This window comes from Macrobrachium rosenbergii, chromosome 7 (assembly GCF_040412425.1).
Source record: "Macrobrachium rosenbergii isolate ZJJX-2024 chromosome 7, ASM4041242v1, whole genome shotgun sequence".
NCBI classification, from domain to species: domain Eukaryota; kingdom Metazoa; phylum Arthropoda; class Malacostraca; order Decapoda; family Palaemonidae; genus Macrobrachium; species Macrobrachium rosenbergii.
Genome location: NC_089747.1, coordinates 9,875,943 through 9,886,804, shown reverse-complemented (window position 1 = coordinate 9,886,804; position 10,862 = coordinate 9,875,943).

Here is a 10,862-nt window from a genome sequence, read left to right as displayed (position 1 = left end):
TGTTATTCAAAGTCAGCCTAATGCCAGTATAGGCTATTACTCATCAGAGAAGACCAGAAATTACAGGCTGCTTATACGAGCAAGAACCCGTGTTGGCATGAGTCCAGATTAATCAAACTGAAATGACTTGAAAAGTCTCGCATGGAAAGTGATTTTACTGTTGAGTGGGACTGACGAAATTTTAAGATCATTGGGGAATGTAGATGTGAAGACGTACAGCAAATGTTTGATTTCATAATAAGAGAAGATTGGGAACTGTAGCAGATTTATTATAAAATATATGTACATGTATATATATATATATATATATATATATATATACATACATACATATATATATATATATATATATATATATATATATATATATATATATATATATATATATATATATATATATATATATATATATATATATATATATATATATATATATTACTGTTCGCACGTGTATTTTCAAAGCTTTTACAGTTCTCCTTTTCTAAATATAAATGTTTCCCCCCACATTGTTCACGTAAAATATGTACATCCCACTGCATGCTGAACCCGACGCCATATTACTGTACAGTAGTTTATGCATGAGAATAAAACAGAGGATCAATATTTATACAAATTATAAGAAGGAAATAACTTCGTAGCACTGAACATTATTCCATCAGAAGGCTGTGTTTGGCAGGAAATGCACGTGAACATTTTAGGTCCTGTTCAAAATTTTTTGGAAGTTATTAATGTTCCCTGTTACTGGAGTCTGTTCATGCATTTAGCAGAGTATAAAAAAAAAAACTTCCGATGTGTTCCAACTTCAAAATAAGGGACATAAAAATATGTAAAGTGTTCCCTTCTTTGTCAATGATAAAACAAGGTTCACGGACTTCTGTTCTGACTGGATGACATAACTTTATGCAATATTGTGAGGAATAATGGCCGTTTTGAAACTGAGATTCAGCATGCAAAATTTGAGCTATCTTTTGAAGAAGAATCTTTTATACAATTTCTGATTCTTAGGGTAAATTATGTTGGGTCAGTCACCCCACAAGATGCATATATTTTAGAGTAAGCAGATCATCAATGATTGTGTACTTATGAAACAATAAGACACTTTAAAATTTACACAAGATTTTGTTGTTGTTATTGTTTTTATATAATGTTATATGGGTTAAGAAATAACCATTTCTATTGTGTATGTTGTTAAGGCTTTTGCTATCGCTGGATGGGTTAAGAAATAACCATTTCTATTGTGTATGTTGTTAAGGCTTTTGCTATCGCTGGATGGGTTAAGAAATAACCATTTCTATTGTGTATGTTGTTAAGGCTTTTGCTATCGCTGGCAAAAGTTAATGCTTCGTCCAACGTATTGAAGTGAAAGACTTGGAACATATTAACTTGTGATTACATAGTTTTATATTGTACTACTTATAAGATTTTCATATATTTTCTCCTTGTCTTACATACTTTCTAAATATCTATACGCTATAATCAGTACATAATTAAAATAAAATATTAATCTTGTGACTGTGTACTTTTGAAATAGTTGTACACTTTTTTAAAGGAATATTTGCCCGTTGTAATTACATGCTTATTCAAATTTATATCAATTTCAAATGTAACTTCTATTAGCCAATACGTGCAATAGCTTTATCTTGTTTTTCATTACTCCTAACAGCACGAGTAATTGTACACAACAAAATTTATAGAAACATCGAGATGTACCTAAGTAGGCCTATGTGTCAAACACTCTCTTTTCGCATGAGAACAATTATAATCATTCTAACGACTATTTTGTAAGGACATTGGTCTAAGAAATGTTATAGAACCAAGAACAATAAAACTAAAGGCAGATTGTATTCTCAATATTAAGCAAGGGGGTGCTGCTTTGGCTTGTTACCTATGCTTCACCTACTCCGAGGTACTAGTGCTGAACATGGCAGAAGCGCCTTGGGACGCCGTGTTCAGTACTAGCCCCTCGGGGATCAAAGCACTAGATACACCTATTTCTATAATGTGTGGTTGACAAATTATATTAATAAACGATATCTTCGTGCGGCCGTCTACTTTACATTTACCATACGGTGTTTAGTACTAGCACCTCGGAGTAGGTGACGCGTTAATAACAAGCCAAAGTAGCACCAGCAAGGGTTTATATATAAACTGGACAGTTGGCTTACGAAGGGTATTATCGCTCAGCAATTCAAAATTACGTAATTCTCTGGTTGTGGGGTGTTTGCTTGTTTACTATGCAGTTATTTGTTTAAAATTCTATTTATATATTCACTTATATTTTTTGAAGTCCCTCAGTTGTGTTTCACTTTGTACTGTACCCTGAAGAAGTCTATGTCAAATACACGAAAGCGCCAAGTGCTGATGTCTCTCATTATTACCTTCTGGCTCTTGCTACACATTTATTGGGTGCTACTTTGGCATGTTATCTGCGCGTCACCTACTCCGAGGTGCTAGTACTAAACATGGCGGAAGCTCCTTGGGACGCCGTGTTTAGTACTAGCCCCTCGGGGGATCAAAGTATTATATACACCCATTTCTATATTGTGTGGTCGACAAATTATATTAAAATAAACAATATCTAGTACTAAACACGACGTCCTCAGCAGCTTCCGCCATGTTTAGTACTAGCACCTCGGAGTAGGTGACGCTTAGATAACAAGCCAGAGTAGCACCCATTTAGTGTATGTATCAAATTAAACAAAATTATAATACGCATCTATTTAATAATTACCGTCTACTGAAAGCATTTCAAGACAGACTATCATTATTTTTTGCCATACTGTTTTGGCTGCTTAACCAGATCTCGGCTAACTCTACTCAATTTGAGAAATGAGAAACCATATTTTTTTTTGGGGGGGGGCGGCCATTCATTTGTTTATTATTCTTTCTCTTGAGACATATGAATACGGACGGATGGTTGGTTGCCTTAATTTCAAATAACGATTCTTTTCCTCCCTAATCTCGGAATCTTGACTGAAAAGCAAATATAAATTAGGCTGGTCAATTCTCGCTTCTGAACACGCTAAAAGTAATTTCTGGAGAACAAATAATAAACTGAATTGGCTAAAAGATAATTAGAATTTCACATACTTAATGGTTCTGGAAAAGTCGTACGTTTCTCTGTCTCTGTCTCTACACACTCTCTCTCTCTCAAGGCTGAGGCTTCTTTGTTGTTCAGTTAATTTAGGATATGGAGCTGGAATGCTAGATCCTGAGTCCTGACCCAGTGGTGTAAATATGCCTTTTCTTAATAATGAGTTTGGTTTGGAATCTGTCTGTTCATGCCTACTACCCTAAATACATTTCCATTCTCACCTACTTGTGGAAGATAAGACTGGATTAGGAATTCCAGTTAATGGAAGATGAGGTATCAGTTAAAGTCTTGGAGTGACACAGCACGTGAAGTACTGTAAAAGCGGAGAGACTAATAGAGTGGAAAAATCGGGTACTTTACGTTAGTATGGGATACAAATATTTCAATTCTTTTCTTGTTCGATGGATAGCCTACAGGTTGAAACCACCAAACAACATTTAGGTGAAACAGCTGCTATCTGAATGTAACTTAAACCTGTTTGGTCCCACATACAGATCAGTCCTGAGAAGGGGAGGGGGGATGGTTGTTACAATCCCCTCCTCTTGTAGTGTTTCTGGTTTCTTTTTCACGGATGAAAAAGTATTCCTTTATTTATTCGTGAAAATTTTAACGGAGGTGCAGAAGAATAACGACTGTCTGATCCACTTACTTCGTGAGACCAGCCATTAGCTGACGAGGATTGTCGCATGGTTGTCGTTGCCAGGGTTAAGAGAGTACTCTGTTCATCCTGGTCGTTACCCGCCTCCTCTCATAGAGAAAAACGGAGAAACGCACGAAAAAGTGTATCACTGAGCAAGAGGAAAGAAAAAAAAAATCGTCTTAATAATCTGCCCGTCCCTTCATTGAACTTTCTAACAAGGAGATATTTCTGTCAGTATAGGAAAACTATTGGCTATATCTCGCCCAGGCCTAGTGGAATCAAGAAGAAGAACCAGGGAGAGAAAAATAGTACTAACTTTTCTTTTTATAGCGCGTTCGTGTCCACCCTGTGCCACCTCAGTGTGGTGTCTCCTTTCCTGCATGAGAGAGAGAGAGAGAGAGAGAGAGAGAGAGAGAGAGAGAGAGAGAGAGAGAGAGAGAGAGAGAGAGATTCACCCGATTTGAAATGTTTTACCGTGCAACTCTGATAACCACTGGGCGCATAAAAATAAGGTATAGCACCTTTGCTTCATTCTTCGAAAGGACTAATTCTGTCATTCCTTTGAGTTTATGTGACGAAAGTTTTAAAAGAGATACTGATGTCACAATCTTAATGTTTGCCTGCTATCAGTGTTACCTTTTCGCAAGTATAATATCTACAGTTTCCCAAAAAGAAATTACTGTATGTATATGTGTAACTGACTGCATGGAATATTTCAAGGCTGGATTAAATCTCTCTTATCTTTAGCATGCTGTGCTACATGAATTATTGACATTGAATACCCTCACCTAGATCTAAGTCCCAGGGTTTCTTAGCAAAGCCCAGGTTATAGGTTACCCTGGGAAGCACCACGCTCTACCGGATCAGGGACCACAAAGTTCCTTCGAAATCCCCGGAGGATTGCCCCTATTTAGCTTTTTATTTACTCTAAATGTGAAATAAGGCTCGTCAGAGACACTGAATCCTCCAACAATGCGCTCTGAGACCATTTTGCATCTCTCTGGCTCCGCGGTCTCGGAGATGGCTGCAATTTCAGGCTCGGTCTCCAGGTGGCGAAACAGGAGCCATGAAGCGTGTTTCTCCTGGGATTCCGGAGACCCCCAGGGTTCAAGTCAGGCAGAGAGTCTCTTTACCTGTGCTTCCCACGGGGGATCTCTCCCGAGCTCAGCTGGGGAATCCAAAGATTCAGGTTTTATCGCGGAACCCTCGTCAGGAGTTTCTTACATGAGCCGGGATAAATCTTAAGGTTTGAGAACGAGTTTTTTTTTTTTTCTTCACCGGAATCCGAAAGAACCATCAAAATCTAATGCTTGTGGTGACTTTATTTTTCAAATCTCCAACTTCTTCATTATTAAATATAATAAAGAGCGTAAACATCGGAATTTAAGTAACGTTCTGATACACAATTCAATTCGCGAAACATTATGAAACGTCGTCATCAAAGAGACCGTCACAATTATAAATTTTATATTACGCCTTCCGTCCATACTTCTGGACAGCAAAGGATAGTACATATCATAACTGGAAAAAGGGGTAAATCTCATTTAGCAAGTGGTAATTCAAAATATAGTAGGCCATTGGAAATTAAATATTATTTTTCAGCAGGGGCTTTCGTGTAACCGTCACCAATGATGTGATACGAGGAGATACCGGCAGATAACATTATCAAATCCATATCCGTCTCCCGCAAGTATCTCCAAGCCGGAACCACGAGAGCAAAATAGGCGTAGGGTAGCTTGATAAACACAGGAAGCTGATTTGAACTATAATCTCTCTTCCTCGTCCTTAAGAAAATGTAGGTGGAGTATCGCTCACATGCTTGCGAAAAAAAATGGCAACATATGCTACTGAAAATGAAAAGAAGAAGAAGAAGAAGTATGAAAGGAAGCCTTTGCTGACATTATTATACGTAATATTTCACAAACCGAATTTCGTAGGAGAAACGTTGGATAAACGATAGATTCCCGGCGTCACGACGAGCAGTTGATGACTAGCTCTTTCGGATTTCGATGAAGTAAAATTCTGTCTCAGACCTTAAGATCTCCCCCGGCCCATGATTCTTCTTCTTCTTCTTCTGCTTTTGGCCTATTTTAGGTATAGAAGCAGATGGGACGGCGAGTCAGTGCCCTCAACTGAAAGTGATTCCGTTCTATACACGTATAAACTTTAAAATGTGCACAGATATCCTTGGAAACGTGTTAATACATTAAAACATTCACAAGGATGAAAATAAGACAAACATTTCATTCCTTCCGTCATCATCCACAGATACAATTAGGAGATAATGAGGACAGACTGCCCCAACACGACCTTGACATTGCTGTCACTTTCTAATTATCAGTATCTTAACGCCAGAGCCCTAGTCTTTGGTCTCTCTCTCTCTCTCTCTCTCTCTCTCTCTCTCTCTCTCTCTCTCTCTCTCTCAGCCTGTCAGTCTCATGAAAGTAATCTTTCATCAACTCTGAAGTGGATGGTCGCCATTTCGTAAACGTATAGTGAAGTGGCAAAACCTGGCACTAGCACTGCGCATAAATGTACGTGTTGCAGATATTAATCAACGTGTACTGAAAATTTGCACTGAGGCTCACGTGCTTCGTTTGAACGATATATACAGTAAATTTAACAAGCATTTTCTTAAATCGTATTAATACCAAGGTATGTAAAGAATAAAAACAACTAGCAACTTCGTGTACACAATTTACTTTGCACATATGAATTGCGACTGTTCTTACCTATGATTAAAAATAAGCCAAGCGAGCAATTTACATTTACTGTATATTGTGTAAACAGTGAAGTATTTGTGTAGAAATGTTGCCATTTTAAGATCTTGATTTTTTTTTTTTTTTTTTTTTTTTTTTGCTTTGGCGGATTCCGACAAGGAGCGGGGAGACAAATCTAGTGGCATTCGAACGCCAGCAGTGTTTAGTGTTCAATTTAACGGGAAATGATAACAGCCGTTGGCAACAATAGACAATTTTTCGTGTTGCCAACGGTTGCTAGATCTTGGTTGTATAAAGTAACGGACTGGTGTTATTTTGATTTGAGTAAATGTACCTGAATTTGACACATTAATGTAATTATGAACTTACAAAATTCACGGTATTTATGAAGCATGGTATGTTAACCTTAACCTTAACCGTACTCTTTTGCCTAACGTGAATTCAAGTCCCATAAGAGTTCTTCATTCATTTTTCCTTCGGACTCAAGGCATGTGATAATATCCAAAAGGTGATTAGAAATCATAAAGTTCACAGGTCATTGCTACAGGCTGCCTCTCCCATCATCGTCAGGATGTTATACAAATGGTAAAAGGACGATAAGAACAAACCATCTTTGAACATACATAAAACAGGAGCTTAAGATAAAAAAAGTAAAAGGAATTATCTTTACATTACTCGTCTTGTTTGCGTCCGCCACTGGACAGTGTGACAACGTGGCACGCCAACAGAATGTGGATGCTGATGCTCTGCAAAGCGAGCTGCAGTAATTGTTTCTTGTAGCGGAAACTGTTTTTGTTAATGGAAGTCCACTGTTGAAACAGAGGTCATATATAAGGACGATTGGAAATTATATGACTTTCAGCGAGGATCTAATGCGTGAATACCCTATCTGGGAACATGACATGAACAGCAGTGATGATTAAATGTTTGTGCAGCGTAATCTAACAGTCACCGTGACGAATAAAGTACAAAGAGAGAGAGAGGGAGAGAGAGAGAGAGAGAGGGGAAATGTTTATGGGTGGGCAATACGACACCGGACATCCTGAAATGTCCTTGCATGGGAATGATAACAATAGCGGGTCACGATATCGCATACAATGCCGTTATTGTAAACGGCACAAAAGCCAACGGATACAAATGGAAAATAGCATAAGTGGCGCAAATGTGTCTATCTTTCGCTAACCTTTACATGCGCTCACTGCAAGGGTTCTAGGTATAGAGAAAATAATTGCCCCAAAATTGCTTGTAGAGGCATTACCGAAATCCGCAAAGCTATTATTATTATTATTATTATTATTATTATTATTATTATTATTATTATTATTATTATTATTATTATTATTATTATTATATCGAAACTGTGAGCACACTATAGAAATAAGCCAAAAAAGAACCCCAAGTGTGAATACTGAAAAAACAGCAGAATGGCGAATAATAGGCCTAAATTGCTGATAAACTTAAAAAAATTCATAAACCGGCACATACAAACAAACAACATAATTCTGGGAGATGTACTAAAGCAAGCACCACAACAAGCATAATAGACTCATAATAAAAACAAAAGCTCTGGGCACAGCAAGGACATCATTGGCATTCGTGCAACGCAGATAACCGACACAGTAGATCTAAACCGGAATGAGTCAGTGCCAGGACAGAGTGAAAAGATAACTTGACCCACTGAATCGCCCTGCGCGAGTACTTTGCATACAAACGCCCCATCCTGAACAACTGCTCGCTTGGTTGGATTGTTAACCTTGGGGAATAAAAATAGCAGTTTATATGTGAAAGTAAATTGTATTTAAGTGGTTGCTCTTTTTCTTTATGTCACCTTGGTATAATACGATTCAAGAAAATACTTGTTAAATTTACTGTGTCGTTCGGACGGAGCACGTGAGCCATACTGCAATCTTTCAATACACGATTATTAATATTTGCAACACGTAGATTTTTGCGCATAGAGTTGGTTTAAGTTTTGCCACTTCACAATACGTTTACCAAATGGCGACCGTCCACTTCAGAGTTGATGGATAAACGTACGTGTTATCTTTGTGGTGAGAAGTGTTCTCAGAGCGAATTATTTTACATTTGTGAAAGATTACTGTAAAAACATATTCGTGTGAGCTATCACTTTACTGTGTTGGCTTTAGAACTGGATTGGAATTGGAATAAGAAATTTAGGTCTAAGGCCAACAAGCGCTGGGACCTATGAGGTCATTCAGCCTTGAAAATAATGTTGAAGCAGTTGTTAAGAAATGCTGGAAAGTCAGATGGAAGAAAGAGGATTTGAACGGAGGGACATTAAAAGGAATGAAAGGGGTCGCAGCCAAGGGTCAAAGGAACGCCGCAGAGAGCCTTAAGTAACGCCTACAGTGCATCGCGTGAGGTGCGCTGACGGCACTATCTCCCTACAGAGTGGTCTCACTGTGGTCCACTACCCATTTGCATCAGATTGCTAATGTATGTTGCAAGTTTATATAACCCTTAATCATTTGCTTTTATTTATTCTTGAACCTTCCCTTTTATCCGGGTTTATGATAGGACTGAGTGCTATAATAACAACAACTAAAAAAATGATGTGTAAAGGAAAGCGGAACATTAAAAGCCAACTATAAATATGCTTGCATTGCCTATTCTGCAAAAGCTGGTCTTTTAATTGATGCCATTGTAACTAAAAAATTCATTCCTTTTGGCTGTAATATGAAACAAGGTGGAATGATTCGTTTGCTAACAAGTTCATTTTTAACGACAGCAGGATCAGATCTGGAGAAATGTTTGTATAGGAATTGGATTCACATAGAGAAGGTGAAAGGCGCCAAGTAAATGCCGATTTACCTACAGCATACAGTATACAGGTTATGAAAGCTGAGAGGATTTTTTTTTTTACAATAATTTTACTTTAACTCTTAGAAACTACCGTAAGAAAACTAAATAACTGATAACTACTTGCAAAACTTATTTAAAATAAATATGACTTGATGACGCATTATTTTTTTTTAAAAGCCCTGGAAAGATTCCCCTCAGCTGACCGTATCGCATCGATATTCAAATACAATATACATAGATGTTGATCATAAATGATTTATTATCTTTCAAATTAGATTAAATGACATATATATTATCGTTCAGTTAGTAGTGCAACTCTAGAATTTATTCTAGGACTGCCATATGATCCTTTTATATAAGCACGGTCATCATAAACTTTACTACAGGACCACTCGCTCGCCAGAGGAGGAGGGGGTGGGCGATAACTGTCCGAATGAAAGAAGCGAAAAGGCAAGTGTGATTACGTAAGTGCATAAAACAAACAAGTAAAAAATGTGCCGAGGTTTCTTTGGCCAAATCGCGTTTTCTGTACAGTGTATAATCAAGGCCACCGAAAATAGATCTATCTTTCGGTGGTCTCGGTATAATGCTGTATGAGCCGCGGCCCATGAAACTTTAACCACGGCCCGGTGGTAGCCTGTCCTATATCGTTACCAAACGCACGATTATGGCTAACTTTAACCTTAAATAAAATAAACACTACTAAGGGCTGCAATGTGGCATGTTTGATGACTGGAGGGTGGATGATCAACTTACCAATTTGCAGCCCTCTAGCCTCAGTAGTTTTTGAGATCTGAGGGCGGACGGAAAAAGTGAGAACAGAAAAAGTGCGGACGGACAGACAAAGCCATCTCAATAGTTTTTTTTTACAGAAAACTAAAAAAGAATGGACTTTAGTAGCGTTATCTCAGCCATCTTTTAACGTTTCGCTATCACGCAAATTCAGTACGCCAATCTAAATTCAGCTACGCAAAGGAAAAATAGACAAATCTGTCGAGGAGCTAACATAAAGTACTATCTTGAACTCTGGGAATGCTGGGAAAGAAACGATAAAAACAAAAGTTTGCGAAAAGCATTATCAGTTACTTCGCTTCGTTTCCTGCTAAACATGAAACATGTGTAAAAATATTATGTATGATTAATGAGCTGAGAACACTGTGGAATTTCATTAGGAACGAAAACTCAAAAAACTTTTTAATCAGTTTCAGAATTGTACTCAACTGTAATCTTAGATAAGAATACAAAAAGGTTCTGATTACATAAATGTTTTAAGACAAATGTGTGAGTCTAATTACAAACGTAAACAAAAAGAAACAAAATTGTATTATGCAAGTTACTAACTCCTAAAAAGTTTGTAACATTTAAAATTCCTAATTGTAATTCGAATGAAAAATCAAGATAAATGACAAGTATATTCTATTTACACTATCAATCCGAGACCAAAACATCAGCGCAACAACTGCGCATATTCTAAGCCAAAGTAAAATCACACTTGTGAGAAAACTCAAGCATATTACCATAGTCTGAATGAACATAACCCTCTGATTAGCTTCCATCTTCAAATTTTGTATTTTAAGCAAATTTG